The sequence below is a fragment of the Accipiter gentilis genome, chromosome 32 (genome assembly GCF_929443795.1).
Source record: "Accipiter gentilis chromosome 32, bAccGen1.1, whole genome shotgun sequence".
NCBI lineage: Eukaryota > Metazoa > Chordata > Aves > Accipitriformes > Accipitridae > Astur > Astur gentilis.
Window position 1 is genome coordinate 15,230,494 of NC_064911.1, and position 20,148 is coordinate 15,250,641.

General features: G+C 36.2%; 1 protein-coding gene across 18 annotated transcripts in view; it reads left to right on the forward strand.

Annotated features, from left to right (window-relative positions):
• Positions 1-20,148, forward strand: part of DMD (dystrophin) — a 1,191,992-nt gene that overhangs the window by 915,378 nt on the left and 256,466 nt on the right. The window lies entirely within an intron of this gene.

Below are 20,148 nucleotides of genomic sequence, written 5' to 3' on the forward strand. Positions count from 1 at the left end.
TTTAATAGCCAGGTTGGTGAGTGCTTGATGGTTGCTTCACGTTTTTTTACTCACCACTTTTTATTTTTTATTTTTGTTGTCAATACTGCAAAGGTACACCGAAAAGCACATGAACTGATCAGTTGGGCAAAAGCCAGAATGACTTCTAAACAGGTCTCTTCCTCTTCCCTTTAGAAGCATTGACTTTCCAAGAAATAACTATATTATTTAAGCTGAGGCAATTAAGGAGAAAGTGATCTGTACTGCTTGCATTAAGAAAAATAAATCTAACAGATGAACTGAAGTGTTCTCAAGAGATAAAAAAACCAAAAAAAACAAAGAAGGAAGAAACCATTAGAAATTTACTGTATATAAAAATGTTTGTTATGGTAGCGTTATGTTACTCCTTCCTTTTGTGGGCACTCATATTTTATGTGAATTATCATATAAAACATAAACACATGCTTAAATTTGTCCCTTTCCTGGGAATCCACCAAATGTGTTTAAATTTCACTAACTTAAATATTAAGCTAAAAAGGGACTTGGATCTTTCTTAAGTGGAGCCTATATTATGAGAATAATTACACAACGTACTGTGAGAACTGGTTAGGACTCCAACCCATCACTGTCTGACAGACATCTTCAAATATTTGCATCGCCCACCAGTTCCTATGCTCCAGTTCCATTGAACTCAGGCTGCACAGTAGGTGTTAAGAGCTTTCACTGCTCAAGATGCTTTTTTTGGCTCCTGAGACAAGATACGGGACACACACAACAGTCAAAACAAAAAGTAACTCCGACCCGCCCCCACAGGGTATGGGCAGTGAAGAGTCAATACATAATTAGATTTCTGTTGCTCTTATTAGTTTAAGTTGTAGGGAGTTAGAGAGGCAGCGGCAAGGAGTTGTGTTTCTACACAACCTGTTTTAAAGGTCTGAGATACCAACTCCCATATTTATCTAAGAATCATGTTACTTCTCTAATGCAGCCAGTTGCACAAACACCTTGATTTTGCATGTCAGCTGGACAGTATGAAATGCAAATGGCCAAACAAACTAAGGACGTAATCAGTACAAAAGTATGATACCTATCTGTTTCCTATGTAAATTCATAATATAACAGTAATTTTAAGTGTGAAAAAGGTCATAATCCAGTTCTGGTCTTTGAGCAGCAAACCTTTCCTTATCAGTGGTTGCTTGTTATACAAATACAGTTGTTAGAATGTAAACTTTATCTGTACATATGGTTTCCAAGTATAATTTTATTGCCTGCACAGAAAGAGCTTGACCGTTCCGTTGGAAACGGGTTTTCTTAATATACTGTACCCATCCTAATACTATTTTGCTTTATGGCACTTGTGGAAGTAACTGAACTTGTGTTTACAATTGAATTGCATTCTGGGTGAGAAAAACTGCATTTACACTTCAACAACAGCCAGGAGTATGAAGTCTGTTAAGGTGTACTGAAGATTCATAGTTGGTTTCAGTAGCTAGACCTTTCTGGGAGCCATCTCTGAAGAGCTTGTTTGCTCATTTAGGCTTGGACTGCTGAAGTCAAGAAGGAAACAATTCACGATATGTTTTACTTTAAAGAACATTTCATCTTCTAGGTTCTTCAAGTAAACTTGGCCATTTCCTTTCCATTCTTGTATTGCTTTGAAGGTTGGTATGCATTGCTAAAATCAGTATAATACCACGCGTATGAACAGCTATTATAGTTCTTTGTGCAGGCACACTTTCTTTGAGCACAGTGAAACAACTAAATTAAAAATGGAAGTGGCCATGGGAACCTTGTTTATAGGGGAAGCTTGTTTACGCGTTTGTGCTTGCAGTTGTTGTCCTGGCTATAGAGCTGCAGTCGTGTGGGTGTGAGCAAGAAATCATTGCAAATGTAAGACTTCAGATGAAGCTAACAATGGTCAAATGTCATTTTCCAATGTATTTTTTCTTTTTTCCCCAAAGAAACCATCATGTGATAATTTTTATTTTTTATTGTCATGTTGTAATGATTTATTGCTTGCTTTTTGAAATAATTTTGCGAAGCTTAAGAGAGTAGATATGTAGAGTGACTGCTTTTTTACAGCTGGTATGTTGTGCTGAAGCTTGTTATTTACACCAGCTTTAACAATAGATATTAATTTAAAATTGCAAAGACTGCTGGAAAATATTGCAATTGTAGGGCATTATTTTGTTTTGTGAGAGATGTTGATAATACATGTTTATTTCTGTTGCTTGTATTATTTAAAAAAGTACATTTTCGGTCTAGGTGTTTGTCACATGCTGTCTTTGAGACCTTTGCTCAGTTTTAATTCTATGAGGACTTAAGTATTTTTATTTAGTCAGTAGAACTATTCACATTGAATGAAAGTGAGTCTCTGCAGTCTCAGGTGTCACACCCAAGATTATGTTAAGGAGCAAAGAACTTTGTATGCCAGCATGTTTTTCTGAAGAACTAATGTAGCTCTGTTGACTGTTCTTTTGAACAGGAAAAGAAACAAAGTTTTCAAAAAAGCATTTAATCCAGAACTCTTCTGGAAAGTCTGAATTTTATATGGAGTCCTAATGTCTTTCCCGTTACACAAAAGGGTACAAGAACCCTTTAATTTTCATGAAACTAATTTGTCTCACTTCGTCAGTACAGCACTGCATGCTTCTCAGAAGTTACTCTCCAGCAGAGTTAGTAACATTGGCAAAGTCTAAAGAAAAACTCTTTATTAGCTGCTTGTGATGCAAGAATGTTAAGGCTTTTATGTTTACAGTATGGGTATCTTTGAAGTTTCCTAAGAGTTGTTTTCAGAAAAAGGATTAAAGTATTTTTTGTTTTCTCTGTTCCATTCTGTTACTATTATTTTAAACAAAATAGCACACCCTCAAAAAAGGACTATAAAGAGGGTGCAAATACTACTCTGGCAAGGTTTAGGTGCTGTGAGTTTAATTTGAGATATTTCTTGGTTTATGTTTTACTTGGTTAAATATCATCCCTTAACATATCCGTATTAAAAGTACACCTAAAAGGCCGTTTGGGAGAGAGGGATTGTTTGGCGTTGATAGATAAGAGAGGTTACCTATTTGAAAAGACATTCTACTGTCTACCTACACTCGCAAACAAATATTTCTGTACGAAATACAATCTCAAGCTTATCAGCAATGACATCAGTTAAGATTGGTTTGTTATTTTTTCTTCCTAATGCCCCTAAGAACGATGACATTTCAGGCACATGTAGGAAAATATAAAACAACATAAATAAAAATGCCAGATGAAGCTCCTGTAAGTAGGAGATCTTGAAAGTCACCTTAGGTACTTGTATTCTAGTTTTCACCTTTGCTCTCCACGCAGCTGACTGTACTTTTTGTGCAGTACTGACACCAGTATGTGGATCCAAGATGAGAAGTCAGCTGAGGGTACTGAGTATTTGTGGTTTACCTTGTGAGAGGATAGTCTTGGATACGCAATGCTTTCAAAATGCTGGTAGGATGAGCTGAAAAAGCAATGTTCCCCAGAATATGGTGTGATTCATCATTTCCACCTTTGTGAACATATTCTTGTGATTTTTGAGAAACTCTTTTAGGATTAAAAAAAGAAAAGGGTTCTTGAGTTATTTCAGGAGAGGGTAGTGTCAGTAATACAGTACTTGACTAAAAAGGATCTACGGATCTTTGTGACTTCAGGGATGTGTTTGTTAGAACTGTTAATATCAGTGTGAAGAAACTTAATGTTCCCACCACTTGAATAGACACATCTGTAGGCTACTACGACCTTTATCACTTCCAGAAAGGCAGTAGATCATCTGTAGGTCTGCTAGGTCCTCCCATGGAGAAACAGAAATGACCTCAAAGAGAAAAGTGCTGGTGTTCTTAAATCAGTTGGGTTTTTTCAACTTGTCTGTCCCACAGGTGGCCTGCTGAGGTGTTTTAGACACCGTGAGTTCACCTGGTTGATACTTCAGTGATTGTGGTTGTTAACTGTAATCTAATGTTAATGATTTCATTATAGACAATTAAAAAGGAGGACAGCACTGGCATTTTGCAAAGAGGCCTTCAGCTTCAAATACTGAGAGCAAGTTGATAATTAAAACTAAGCAGGAAAAGTGAAAGTAGAACGTCTAGAAGACCAATCCTTACTGCTCAGACAGTTGTTCTTTTCATATTTTTTTTTCTCACTCTTGGTTTATATTTTGGTCTTGAGTGAAATAGAATTCTGCTGCTTTGTTCATATTTATGGTGTGTTAAATGCCGTTTATTCCTTTCTGATGAAAAAGAGAACAGTTTTCATGTTACAGTGAAATCCAACTGGACAAAATCATGAAATAGTTTATGGCACAGAATTCTAAAGGGAGAGCGGTTTCATGCATTAACTTGAATCAGAATCAGAGCTTAACATAGACATTTCAAAGAAAGACTCCATTTGAGAAATCTCACTCTTTTGCATCCACAGGAGGTGCAGGAGGAGCAAGGTACTAAGGAAGACATAAGTAAGCCTGATTTTGAGAGAGAGAGAGAGCAGAAATGTCAATTTTTGTTCTTACTCCATTAGGAAGATTAAGACAAATGTGTTGTTCTTTTTCTTAAAGGTGAGATTTTTCTGAAGTAATTAGAGTTTTAGTCTGTATTTGAACAAGAACAGAAGCTAATGCTCTGTGCCCTGAAAGTCCAACCTTAAATCTGTTTCCTATTAGTCTGCAGATAAATTAACAAACTGTAGCAAACTGATTACTGCTCTCATCCAAAGCTTATTGCAACAAATGAATGTCTTTCCCCTCAATAGGCTTCTTATCAGGCTTCATGTCCTTTAAAACAAACAACTGAACAGAAATTAATAAAGCTGATGGACTAGCAGACTGCCAGCAAAAAAGAATTTGACCTTAGTTGTCATTTTTTGTTTGCATTATTATTCTTGTGATAGCCTTGGGGGTTTTTTCCCCGGTGTTTTCTATGGATTTTTTTTTTTTTTTTTTTTTTTTTTTTTTTAAAAGCATTTCTTTGCTATTGCAAGCTTTGGTGCTTCATGATTGTTTAGCTTCTGATCAGCGGCTGTGCAGGCAGCGTAACCTTCCCCCTCACTGTCTTGTCAGTCATGCTTGAAACTGAGAGGATAATTCAGTCTGCCTATTAAATTTTTAGTCTCTCTTTGGAAGTTACCACCAAATGTTTCAATTTTACAATATTGGTGCTTGCCTTTTGTTGGGTGGCTGTGTTTTAACTATGAATGAAATTTCAACCACATGTTGTTTTTATATAAACTCACAAAGGAATTGACAAATGACGAGTCGTTATCATTCGGGATGAGGATCAGTGGCACAAAAGGCTGATGGTTGTGACTCTTATTGACCAAGGCAGAGACCTGGGGAAGTGGCAATACTGAGAGCAGATAGGAAAGCAACAGAATTAGCAATGTAACTTTCTTGCATGTCCTAAAGTAGGGGTGGTAAGAAATCATTGAGGAAAGGTGAGATTAAACTGGTACATCTTGAGGACAGAGCTTTTAAGGTGTATCTGGTACGGGTACATAGAAGGGGAAACAGTAAGTAAGCAGGAAGTTTGTGAGAAGGAAAAGATCAGTATGTTCATGTTGTTTAGCATTCAGTTTCCATCAGATAGATCTTGACTGATACCCCAAATTTAACTGTACTGTGCTACATTCCCTAACAAATTAAAAAAATGTAGAGCTCTTCCCCAGCTGCTAAGCATTACATCTCCTGCAAACTATAAGAAATATTATCTCCTGCAATGATAAGAAATAATAGCTCTTGAAATTAACACTCTGGCTGGCATATCTGCAGATTCTTCCTTTGTGCAAGATATGTAATCAGTTATGTATCTGATACATATCTGCTTAAGCACAATAGTGCCTTGTGGCAATGAATTATGCAGGTCTACTTTTTGTTGGTAAAGAAAAAAAAAAGTATTATTTTTAGCTGTTTAAAATGTGCTACATGTTTTTGAGATTCCATTTGTTCACTTGACACAGTATATGGTAAAAACAAATTTCTTGGAATTACCTGAAGTGCCAAGCTTGCAACACCCATTTCCCACTTTCTGCATTTTATCTGATTAGTATCTTATGTTTTCTTTTTTATTTTCCTTATTTTCTTTTTTGTGTTTTCTTTCCTATTATTTACATGCTTTCTTATTTTTTTAATTCATGTCAAGTTAGATTTGTGTCTAATTTAGCGGTTGTTCTTTTTAAGGTCTAACTTGCATGCATCTTCTGTACCCCACAACATGACTTAAATATGCTGCTTTTGGGGTTTTTTTTGTTGTTTTGTTTTAAAATCTGAAAGAGATGCTGTTGTTTATTATCAGTAATGGTAAACAGTTCAGAAATTTCCATGAGTTCTTGGTGCTTAGACCATGTCTGAGGCTGATGCTTCAGCTATGTTAATTACTAATAGTGTCTATTGCTCCATTAAGAACCATATACCGTTACTGATTCCAAGAGGGTTGATTTGTTTTTGTGGTAGTCAACCTCTGAGTTTTGCAGTGTGGTTTTACTCCAAGGGATGGGAGGCAATTCTTGCAGGGCTGTCCTCTCTCTTTGTTCCTGTGGGAACACCACAGGAGAGCAGAATAGACTTGTTCAAGTAAGATGGCACTAAGAAACCATAGTTCAGGTCTGCCTTCGGTGACACCCTTCCTTTTTATGCTGTGCTGACCCCTTGGAGCTGTGGACTCTTGTCACTGTTACTTCTTTTCATACTGGGGAAAATAAAAGTAGAAGCATGCAACATTTGTATTAAATTTTGCTTTGGCTAAATTGGTTTTCACATCATATCACTGCTTTAATCATTTTATGCCTGATATTACTCTCTTTTGTGCTGCTTGGGATGAGGTACCCAAGCCAGCATCAGAAGAGTGAGTTAAAGATGGACATAATAGTTATAACTCTTTTTTACTTTTTCTTTTTCCTTTTTTTTTTCCCCTAGTAATCTTTCAGATTGACATTTTGGTTAAGCTGTTCATCTTGATTTTAAATACCGAATTCCTTCAAGGCTACAGCTAGTTCAGAACCCAGCAGTATATATTGAATTTAAATCTTCCTTGTAGTGTTTGGTATTTTGGACGCATCTATATTGAATCTTTCTGCTATCACATTCCTGATGACTTGTTCCATCTGGAATTAGTCACAGTTCTTCCTGAGTTTGACTAATCTAAATAAATTTGCCATCTTGCTTTTCACACCCTTTTCCCAATGGTTGGTTAATGCACTGAGTGACACCTAGTGCTGCTTCCTTGGGACAGGCTCCTAATGCTCAGAGTTGAACATTATTTACATTTACTACATTATATGTTCTTAATCTCAGTTTTGTTTCATTCAAGAGGTTTCTGTAACAAAACGTTGCATCCCTGCCATGGTTCCTAAATAGCTCCTTGCACAGGAGCTTAACTTGTGGGTAGTAAATAGATGATATTGCTTTATTGTTAGTTCTCATCTTTTGTTTCAGTTAATTCTAAGAAAAAGTTGGCAAAGGTATTTTTCTCAAAGACACTGATTTTTATTGGTCCATAATACACTTAATAAAGAAACGTAGAGTGATATTTACACATGAAAGCAGAAATCTTCTTGAGTACCCATTTGCAACAGAGGGCTTCATTTCTGTTTCTGATGGAAACAAAACACTTTAATATTTGTATAGATGGATATGTAGTCTTTATAGGTGGTTTTTCCTTCTAGATATATATTTGTCTGGATACTGTGATTATGGAGGGGCAACATTTAGCTAGTCATAAATATTAAAGATTGTTGAACATAATTACATATTCATGTGGTGTCATCAACAGTTTACTACATATATAATGTACTTAGCTCAGACTGGTCAAATGAACCAGTCATATCAAATTTATTAGAATAATGACCCTACTTGATATTTGGGACTATTAGAATTAGTAAGATAAATAAGCTGCTTTTGTTCAGATTGTCATTCTGAATAAGATGTGGCACATTAAGCAATCATATAGAGATCAGATTTGAATGTACAGTTGTCATTAAAAATATTGAATAATTTCAAGTAATTGAGACAAACTGTATTGCAGGTATTAGATAGCAGATGATAGCCCTTTTTTAGATCAGAAGTACAGATAATCAAGAAAGAATTACAGAAGTTAATATAAGAAATCAAAATAGCACATAAATGTATTAAAGACCAGTAAAAAAATGTGTCATGGTAACGCCATGTGAATTTTAAATTATCTATTTATTTCCTTGACTGTTCAGTATTTTTATCCTTTAGATAAAGAGAGATTGTACAGTATATATAAATCACTCAGTAAAATAGGGAAATTTTGAGATCTGTGGCTACTGCAATACATGGAATTTGTGAGAAAGACTATTCTAGTACTGCATTTCTGCATAATGTTTTTGGGTAATTTATATGCAGTCTTGTGCACATACCTCACACCGCAAGAGCAGAATGAAATGAAGGAGATCAAGTAATACTACAGTTTTCTTTTTTTTTTGTTTTTTTTTTTTTGTTTGTTTGTTTGTTTGGGTTTTTTTTGTTACTAATGTACTTATACATTTACTAGTTTGCATTTTTAATAAGGAGGTTAACGGGTTGCCTGTAGTCTACCTGTGCATACCTAATAAATGTGTTAGTGTCAGCTGAACTTAATTTTTGTCATTTGCAACACAAGGCAGCCATCTCCAGGGTTCACTTGAGTTTAGGAAAGTTAAAAGTTTTTCTGTTTTGCTTTCTTATGACTCTTCTGAGAGAACCTGTCTCTGTTTTTTAATGTTTGATATTATTTTTCCTTCCATAAACTCTTAACGTAATTGTTGTAATCTAATTTATAGGAAACCTTTGTAGTGTTAGAATACAGCTTGAAAAATTAAGATTACTACCATCTGAAAAAAGTAATATCCAAGCCAAATAATGGGCCACTGCCTGCATAACCCACATCAATACCACCCCTTTCTCCTCAGTTATTTTCTTGCGATTTTTGTTGTGGATATAGATTTGGTTTCACATCTGCAGTCAACTTTATGCATACAGGTCTCAGATAAAACAGACACTTTTCCCTCTCGAGCTTTGTGCACTGTTCTTGTATACCTTGTTAGAAAACCTGAGCCGTGACCTCTCTGAGCAAAAAGGAAAACGTGAAATAGGGAATCATTTAGTGATTCAGATACTCATGTAGGAAATCATAATGCAGTGCTATAGTGACAGTGTAACAGAGCTCAATACCAGATCTTATGGGATAGGAAGGTGATTTTTATTTCCAACAGTTGGATATACGTATGTGCTCTCGGATGAGCTTGTCCTAGCTGTCTGTCCAGCATTTAGGCACTAAGATGTTTGCATTTAAGTGTTTCATCCATAGGAATTCCTTGGAATAACACAGAGCACAGGGGATACTACCTAATGATTTGTCATCATTGTCCCCTGTCTCGGGATCAGAAGTTAATATTGTTTCTTTAACCATACCATAATCAAAAGTTACATTCTTTTCTTGCTAATCACTAGATAGTAAAAGTAGAGGCTGGAATTTTTTAAAATTTTCTTTTTCAAAAGTATTCATCTGGAAAAATGTCTATAGTTATGTCTTCACATTTCTAGAGACTCTTCCCCTCCATGTGATGGATAAGAGTTATTTCTTGCAACATCATTTGAGTATGTGTGCTGCTACTTTTTTTTTTTTTTTTCTCAAATCGATTTACCAGTGATGGATACATTAAAAAAGAAAATGGTTATCACGTTAGCATTTTAGAATGTATTGCCATGTCCTTTCACCTGTGAAAAACTATAAATGTAAACATATTTCCTGGAAGATGAGCTGGGATGCAATTTTTCAGCTAATTGGAAAAAGCAGAACTAAGTCAAGGACTGCCAACCAGATTTTGGTCTTAAGATCCGATGATGATTATTATGTCAAATACAATCATGAATGTAAGCCTTGAGCTGACAAGAGTTCAAGTTGGTTTTAATCAGCCTTTTATTTAGACTTAGGCCTCCTGTTCAGAAATAACAGCAGCTAGGTGGAAAAAAATGTTTTTAAAAGGTGAGCTTGGTTCCTTCTGCAAAAAGAACAGGCTTGAAGAACCCTGATGTTTCAAAATCTCATTGTGTTGCCACATACAAGCCAATTCAGTGTTTGTTAACACATCTGTTTATACAAGAGCATTTTAAATGTATCTTTTGGTTAAATAAAGGAAACATACCTCTGTATTTTCTGTTAAGGACCTTATGGTATACTTTATAGATTTCTTTGCATAAACTGAAGTAAAGCTGAATCTTCAGTTAAACTGATGAATGCATCAGTTACGCATTCATTTCCATGACTAAAATTTGGAAAGTCATTTAAGAACAGGGAGATATATCTTAAGGAAAAGAAGTGCACCTCCCCAGACCTTGGATAAATTATCTAGAATTTATAGAGGATACTTGCATGACAGTAAATACAAAACAGTAAGTGACAAGCCAAATCAAGTGTCTTTTTAATGTGAACACCTGGTAATTATTTCAAAGCTTATTGAGGAGGAAGAAAACATTGCAAATCATGCACTGTTTAAGAGTTAGATTTGGATGAGTGTGCCAGACTTTCATGTGACCGCACAATTTCAGGTATATCCACTTCTGCCATGGCTTTTCATAGCAGAATGGTCAGACCTCCTCACACCCAGACTTAGTGTTTCGGTGTATTTATGTCTGTCTCTGCTCTGTTAAATTGTGCAGAATTGTTGTTAGAGGGGTTATGTTTTCTTCTGCTAAGAATTTTTATCTTTGAAATATGTCCAAAAAAGAATTGAGGCAGAACTATCACAGAACATCCTGTTCCCTTTTAAGTCAGTTCAAGGTGAGCCATTCATCTCCGTGGAGTTAGGATTTTCTCTGTAAGGCTTTTATATGAAACACAAACTGAGTTCTGTTGAACTGAGTGTGAGTTGAACATCACCTGAATTTGCTGAATTGGGCTCTGGAATTTCATTATTTATTTATTTATATTTACATAATCCTGAGGAATAGAACTAGTGTTTTAGTTTCTTCCTAATGTTGTTGAAACTTCATAGTAATAATTTATTAGTATTACTCTGTATTGTCATATTACCTCTGGTTATAGTTCCTTTAGTATTACAATCTTTGTGCAGTAGATCTATTTTAATCACTTTATCTCCTCATAGTGGGGAACTTATTCCATATTTCAGTTTTCTGTAGGGGTCTGAAACCTCCTGAATAGTAAAGAATAACTGTATGAAGCATGGAGTGGCTCTTTACAACTAATATTACTGTATTAGATTATATACATATAAGAAACAGTAGGCAGTCTGCTGTTTCTCCTTCTTACTCGGATGCTAACCAGTTTTGGTTACCAGCTGCTTCTGAGCTGAATACAGAATACCTTGACCATCATCTCTATTTATTTTGAGCAGTTTTATGCTTCTTAAAGTATATCGACATATTGGAATAGTTGTTTTAAAAAATTTTGAATCAATCTGATTGATTTGAATCAGTATCTTTGTGTAATGTGACTACTACTTAAGGCCCATGTTTTAGAGGGGAAAAAAATGGTGTGTGTGTTTTTCTAAGTGTTTATTTAGTGTTACTCTCACTTAACTTAAGATGATGCATGGTACAATAAGAACTGTAAGTCCTGCCAGAGAAGTTTTCCAGTCTGGAAACTGAGACTTCTTTCTTTTGCATGGTAGCAAATCACTGTTCTGCTAGGCCACTGAGCTCAGCCCTCAGAGGTTGCAGTTTTAAATGAAAGCTACACTAACAGTTTTAATAGCATCCTTTGTGAGCCCTAATTGATTTCATGTAATGCCATCAGTGCATTTCACAGTCTTATTAAATTTAGTTGTTTCTACAGTAATTAAGGGTAAGAAAACAAGTGCCTTTAGAATAAAATTATTTTCATAATCGGTTTTAATTACACTTCACTGTCTTAGAAAGCAAAGATTTTATCTTAATAAATTGTATCTGAGTAATTAATATGCTGTTTGTTAGATGGCACTGTTGACTGCCTTGGAATGTCGAAAGAATATGTTTTGGAATGCAAGGAAAACCTTAATTCTACCATATTATAGACCATGAAGTGTGAAGAAGACTTAAACAGAACAATAACCTTTTTGCTTCTTTTGGTAGAAAAAGAGACTAGTTTTGTCTGTTTGTTTTTAGTTTTGATTTTAGGATTTATTCTTTTTCTGACTTCTCTCTTTAATGGGAATACCAGAATTATTAAATGTTATCTTCCTATGTTTTGTTGGGGCATTTCTTGACTTGTACGAGGGTTAGCTTGGAATCAGAGGATTGAGGGTGGGGTGGTATTTGTGGGGTTGTTTGTTGATTTTTGTTGTTGTTGTTGTTGTTTAGGTATTTTTTTTCTGTTTGCTTCTTTTGGTTTTAAGACAATTCTTTTAAGTTTTGACTAAGGGCTATTTAGAAAAGCCTCTTGAGTGAGTCCATCAGAACATTGTTCTGTATCTACAAGTCATTTTTTATGATACTTCATATGTCTGTGATTGTTGCCTGTTGTTCAGATTCCCTTTTCTTTACACTGGTAATTCTTAAGATTTACTCTCTGGAAAGTGATTGATTTTAACGAAAATTTGTCTGGAGATTAGAAAACCCAAGTAAACATAAAATGTTTTCAATAATGTAAAAGATAACCTGTAATTAGTTTTAATTACAAAGGAATTAATATGATCCACTTAGTTTCATTAATGATTTTTCTGTAGTTCATGATGCGTGATAATCTATGGTTATGATGAACATAGGGAAAACGTACACTCATGTTTTATATATTCTAGACCTATGTCGAGGCAAGAAGGGAGAAGGAGACAAAAGCAATAGGGGCAAGAAAAGCCTGTTAGAAAAATTCCCTTTAACTCTCTCTCTTTTGCCGTCCCTTGAAGAGGCATTTTCTGAATGTGGGATCCCAAAAGTGGACAGAGTATAAGAGACAGAAATTATTTTTAAGAAGGTTGACAAGGCATTTTCCCCTGTGCGAACACAGATCCGCTGTGCTGATGTTGGCAGGTGCTTATTTAAAAAGAGGTTATTTAAAGGTCCTATAGAGAAATCTATGTATGTGATTTTGTGCCCCAGCGTGTGATATTTCCTTTGCTTTTAGCAACCCTTCTCAGTTTGACAAATAATAGTGTACAAGAGATGGGGGATTAATATCCAAGGTTGATCTGAAACTTCATAGATAAACACAAATTTTTCATTTTTTCCTCTTTTTCTCATTAAATATCAGTAGTGCTTTAATAAAGAAAAGTAAGGAAAAATAGTCTAAATTCAAAAATATGTTTTTAAATTGCTTTAGTGTCTTCAGTAACAAAGAGAGTAATTCAAAGGAAAGTGCTGGAGAGGGGTTAATGATTTTTTTTTTAGTTTCATATAGGGTCTGACTATGTTGAGAAGAGCTACGACAGGTATATGACTAGAAACAATCCAGCAAATGAAAAATAGCAAAATAGTTTCTCTCTTGCTGCACCCATTTCCCTAAGTACATAAAACCCAGAAACATTTTTTAATACAGCATATTTTCTGGTTTTGCAAAGTTTTACAAGAGAAAAACTGGTCAGGAAAAAAACAATTGCATCTTGCTTAGCAGACTGAATAACTACTCTTTGAAGCATTTCTCCCTTTTTTTTAAGAAAGGAGAAATTGTATGGGCTTATTACTATGATCAGGAGATGCTGTAGGATGTTCTACTTTTAGTATCTGAAGACACTGTCATAATTTAGGAAAGTGTGCGTGATTATCAGGGAAAGAACAATGCTGTGTCTGTAGCAAGATAGGTAGGCTGAGTTCAATCGGAGGACGGGGGTGTTGAGGGGTTTTGTTCTTTCCTGCAGAAGTAAAGGGAATCAGCAGAGAACTGCATTTGTGTGTTTATTTTGCAGCAGCTGTTGGACTTAGTCTCTCTGTATGCACAATTACACCTGGAATTTAAAATCATTTCACTGGTTATTCATATGTAATCAATATGGGTAGTGCAGCCAAGGCAGAGATAGATGCTCTTCGACTTATCTGAAGTCACTGAGAGTCAGCTTTCAACCAGAAGATCACATTGTTGAGAAATAAATGTAAGGCAGAGAGAAGTACTGCACGTAGAGATACAGAAGGAAATATGTCACTGGTAGGAATCCTGTTCCTATGCCTGAATCAGCGGGCAATACCTGTGTGTTCCTATTTGGCTCCAAAAAAGGCATTTTTTCTTGTTTATTCAGAGATCTTTCCACCACTGAAACAAAATCTTTCCTTCTTTCTGTTCTCCTCATCAGCTCTCTTCAGGGAGATATTAGCAGTGAAAAAGATCAGGCAAAGAGTTCTGGAAAGTTATTGTTGCCTTTCTAGAGGTAGGTTTTCCATCAGGTTTGTCCCTTAGGCCTTACAGAAGGGACTAAGGCACAAAATGACTGAAAAAACCTGAAAGCCTCTCTTTTAAGTACAAAATTCTGTACAAGCACACCAAAGCTTTCCTGGTTCCTCACTCAGAATAGTGGGAGGATAAGGGCCTGTGGATGAACATCGGCTACATCTGAACGCTGATCTCTGGGGTGGTTCAGATGCTGATCTTGTGGGTCTGCATTTAGTTGCACTTGAGGCTTTCTAATAATTTGCAACATAGAAGTCGTTTCAGAGGTAGAGTTGTCCACAGGCGAGCAATCTCCGTTACTCTAGGATCGACTTGGTGAAGAATGTTTTCCAACAAGCCAGACAAAATAGTGATAATAGGACATAAGCACGTATATATAAAGATCATTCAACAACTTTAGATGCACATACATGTGCCAATGCTCTACAGGAGAGAATAGCTAGTAACCTCTATCAGCATGGTGGAACTAAAAGAGCATTTGAGCAGAAGTGTAACTGGAAAAATACTGTGTGTCCCCGAGTGAGGTGTCAAGCTGGTTGAGATCCAGAAAACCACATGAAAGCAGTACTTAAAATGCAGTCTCAACATAGTTTTCCACACTTAATGTGTATCAGCCATTCCAGAGTTAATCTGCAGATAAACCACTTACTAGCCTGTATTAATAACTGTAATGGGCGCTATAGAAGATAGTCCCTAGATTCCAGAAGAAAGTTCCTCTAAGCAGCATGCCCAAAATAGTGTGATTTATTCTGAATTTGGATTTCAAAATTCGATCAATAGTAGTTACTTTAAGAATTCAATGTTCATTTTAAGAATTTTGGGGTTTTTTCATATCTGTGACATTTCCTCATGTTCTAACTTTGTCTGAGGTTAAATTATTCTACCTCTTTGAGAGGTTCTTTATCAGTCCAAGTTAAAGCAGCTGAAGAAGACTTACCAGTAAGAGCTTAAATTTATTTAGTAGTAAAAATTAAATGTTCCAATAAAGCTTTGCAATTGTTCCTTTGTCACATCAGCAGAAGGGATATGATCCTCATGAAAAAGTGCAAACTGCTTCCAGCATTAGCAGGAAGATGCATGTAGTTCAAATTTTCTGTGATAGTTGGTTCCAGAAAAGGGAAATTTAGGTAACTTTTTTAAAATTGTATGGAATCATAATGTCAGCAAGGAGAAAATACAGTTCTATAGAGAGAACCACATGAACTATAGAAGTAAAACCATTTACTGATACTTTGTCAGCCAGTAGCCCAGGATATTTTATTTTACATCTCAGTGTGATAACATTAGATCACCGTAGTCTGCAGATGGAAGTGTGATTTAGTGATCTATTGAACACTGAACGATGCAGAATTTCTCCACTGTTATTGCCCTTAAAGAAATACCCGTGGAACAGAAATTTGTTAGTTCCTCCATTATGAATATTTTTTGTGCTCAATTTTTAATATATTTCCTTACATATTATGTATTCTGCATTAATACAGTGGAGCGTACATTGGCATAGTGCTCTGCATTTACTACGTGTCCTGTTACCTGAGCATCTCAAAGCATTCTTTAAACACTGACCCTAACAACATATCTTGTAATGTGAATAAGTGTTACAATTTCAAATAAACAGATACTCAAAAGATGTGAACGATTCATTCCAAATTAGGTAGCAAATACTACAGCTGAAGAAAACTCTGTTCTTCACACTCATGGAGCTTCCCCAACACTGTGTTGTATGGGATTGGGGATTGTTGAATGAAGAACTCTTGCAATGCATTTAATGACACCATCATTCCCATACCTCAGCACTTTCTTTTCTTGTTAGATTCTGTAACAAGATGTTCAGTTTTATGGATTTTGTTGTATATATTTCTTTTGTATATATATGACGGTATGGACTCTGAATTTTCGTTATTAATATAGTACCTTGCTTATGAACTTACAGATCACACAGATTTCACGTAACTTAATTTTCCCCTGCTTATCTTCCCAACCATTTGTAAACAGCTATGTCTTAAAAATATTATCTTTAAAAGTTCTCAGCATAACAGCAATGTCTTGTAGCAGAGGCTGGTATTTTTTTTTTTTTTTGTGGATTTTTTTTTTAAACCTTATAAACTTCTTCCTGTGAGTATAAATTCACATTTATATACATTGTGTGACTCATTTCTTTTGATATGCCTTCATTTTCCCTCAACTTGAAGCCTTCAGCTAACACATTCTTAAGAGAGTACCACATATCTGTCCTGCAAAAAAGCTCATACGACAACTAGAGTTGGTGAGTTCACTGTGACTGATAACACTAGTTCCTAAAAATCAGTCCCCAGACTGGATTGGGGGACCATTTTACTTACCTTTAATTGTATAAAATTTAGGCTTGTGTAAAATTAAAATTGTGTAAGCTTTAGGTAACTTATCATTGTAGTCAAGAGAAAAAAAATTACTCTGACCTTGAACTTGGTTCAACAGATGTGTACGGAGAAGAGAGGAGGAACTAAATTCCAGAAATGCTTGTCTCATGTTTTGCAGAGGGAGTACAGTTGCTTAACATCTGGGTGTCCAGATGAAAATAAGATGAATCCCACCTTTAGTATTTCTCCCATGAATAAGAAGGTTTTGGTGATACCACTATGTGCTTTTTGTTAGATCATAGTAGAATAGAGAAAAACTGGATCATTCCATTAAAAATATTTTTTTATTATTATCTTCTAGTATTTCAGCAGCATTTTGTAGTGTTCCTACTGCGCAGTGTTCCATTTACACTAAAATGTATTTCTGCTTGCTTCATATTATTTCCTTACAGCTTGCACTTGCTATGGAATTAAACATATTTGGATGATACAGACTAAAAAGGAAGCATCTTTATTTTGTTTTTGTGCAATAATTTCTTGTTCAAGACACGTATTTTTGTCTCCCCTATAATTTTGTACAATTTACTTTATCGCATGCTGGGTTTGATACTCAGTTTTATTTTTCATTTTTAGACCTTCTTTTGTCTGCTCTAACCTCATAATTTTGCAGTAATTAGAAAGCCAAGCAGAGTGAAGCTTATTGATATGCTGCAGAGTTGTCAATGTAGTTGAAAGTTTATTGCATGTTAGATGTATCAAAGCTTAAAATGCAAAGTACTAGATATTTTGCGGTGATTGTATTAGTATGCTTATAGACAAGCAACACATTTCTGTAGGCTGAAGGAATTATATGCCATAAGATATCTGTGCATCACAGAAGATTCTTCATAACTAAAACTTCATTCTTTACCCAGATCAATAAAATACTCTATTTTCTTCATATACTCTGGAATTTTCTCTAAAACATAAAATCTGATTTTGAGTAATACTTGTAATATCTCTTCCTTTGAATATATTTTCATATCTGTGCTTTTGTTGGTTTTTTTTTTTTTTTTTTTTTTTTTTTTTTTTTTTTTTAGATTAAAAATGCACTAGGTATTTGCACAAGTGGATGAATGTAGCTTTGGGTCCTACTTCCCAGGATACCATGCAAAAAGTTAAATAGGCTTAAGCCTCCCTCCCCCCCCCCCCCCCCCCTTTTTAACTCTCACTGTTTATTTGCAGAATACTGTTATTAGACCATTCCTATGTATTTATAGGAATTGAGGTGGATTGTAGTTAAAAATGTGCCTTTAATATTTTGAAGGAACTGCATGTGAAAGAAGTGTTATATGTGATTCTGCAAGGGCACTGATATTAGCTATAATGTTGGACACCAAAAATTGAATTAGAATAGTGCTATAAAGCATATCTTACAATAGAATTGCGCTCTGAAGAACTGGATAAAATATTTTTAGTTTATCTAAGTTTATTCCATTTCCAAGTTCTGTTGAATAAATGTGGTGATATTTTTGAGCTAAAAGTGATAAATAGGTCAATACAGTATTTTCTAGGTGAAAGATTTTCTGTTACTTTTTTCTAAGTTTATACTGATTTAGTGTATATTGTCAGTATAATTAGTTGTGATATCTATTTAATTAATTTTTAGTTTAACAAAAGAACAACAAATTCTTTCATTGTGGTTGTTTTAAATTTGAAGAATGGCCTAACCCCAAGCTGTGTTTACGTCCTTGTAGAACAAAGTTTGGAAAGAGACCACGTTCACTATTCTGAAGCTAAGTGTGTCTCTCTATCCTCCTAAGAGGCCCCTGGGGACACATTCTAATCCAGGCTAAGCAGTGCCATGATGTGGAGAATTCTTGTAGATGGCAACAGTTCCTTCTGGTTTCAGCCCAGCTGGCAACAAAGCACCACAAAGCCACTCACTCCCTCCTCCCAAGTGGGGTGGGGGGAGAAAATACAAAGAAAAGCTCAGGCTTGTGGGTTAAGACAAGGAGGGATCACTCACCACTTACGGTCACAGGCAAAATACAGACTCAACTTGGCGGGGGGGGGGGGGGAATCAATTTAACTTACTACCAATCAAATCAAGACAACAATAATGAGAAATAAAACCAAATCTTAAACCACGTTCCTTCCACCCCTCCCTCCTTCCTAGGCTTAATTCCATTCCTGGTTTTCTCTCCCTCCTCCCCCCAGCAGTGCAGGGGGATGGGGAATGTGGGCTGGGGTCACTTCATCACCCCTCGTCTCTGCTGCTTCATCCTCCTCAGGGGCAGGACTCCTCACTTGTCCCCTGCTCCACTGTGGGGTGCCTCCCACAAGAGACAGTCCTCCACGAACTTCAACGTGAGTCCCTCCCGTGGGCTGCAGTCCTTCACGACCTGCTCCAGAGTGGGGTCCCTTGCCCGGGCTGCAGTCCTTCAGGCACAGCCTGCTCCAGCGCAGGCTTTAACATGGAGTCCCGGCCATCTCGGGGGGCCTCCACGGGCCGAGGGGGCACAGCCCGCCATTTCACCACAGGCTGCAGGGGCACCAACCTCCCCCCGCACACCTCCTCCCTCCTTCTGCACTGACCTCGGTGTCTGCACGGGGGTTTCACATCCCAATCTCCTCCCCCACTGCGGGTTTCCCCTCCTAAATCTGCTCTCCACAGGTGATTCCACTGTCGCTGATGGGCTCGGCCGGGGCCAGAGCTGGGTCCAATTTGGAGCCTGGGCAGCTTCTGGCACCTTCTCACAGGAGCCGGCCCTGCGGCCCCTCCCCTGCTACCAAAAACCCGCCACACAAACCCAAAATACAGGTGCATCCGAGATAAAAATCCAGTCTGGTTTTATGTTTTAAAAAATTGGTGGATGACTTTGTAGTGAGGCATTCAATAGCTTTCTCAGTTTTTGAATCAAAAAAGGATCCAAGAATAAATTTCTTTTTTCACAAAATGGTTGGGAAAAGCAAATAAGATGCTAAAGGATTAAAACTATGACAGAAATATGGTAGCTATTGTGAGATTTGTCTCTTAGGGAGGATTATTTTTTTTTTTTTCTTCTGAAATGGTTGTCCCACCTGTACTCTGAATGATTTTTTTTCTGTTCTTGCTATCCTCTGCTGCAATTTACTTATATGCTTGTTGAAAAACATGTTGAGTCAGTGCCTGCCACTTGGCAAAACTCGTGTTAATTTTTTGTTTCTTTTCTTACTTCAGCTGGTGTACTAGGTTTTAGGATGATATCATTACTTATCAAGGAGTACAATCTCTTCATGACAGCAAACAGGATTTGAAATAGAGATTAGCACTTAGAAATTTCATGGCCTCCTCTGGTGAAGTTATGATAAATTACAGTTTGACAAATTATATCTGCTAAAATCTAGTATCTTAGTCTGTCTAAATAACTATAAAACTAGACAGGAAATCTATCTAGAAATATCCAGATCACCACAGATTTGTAGACTAAACATAGGTGTGCATCAAATTGCTTTCATTCCACTTGAAGTAACACAAATCATCAAATGAC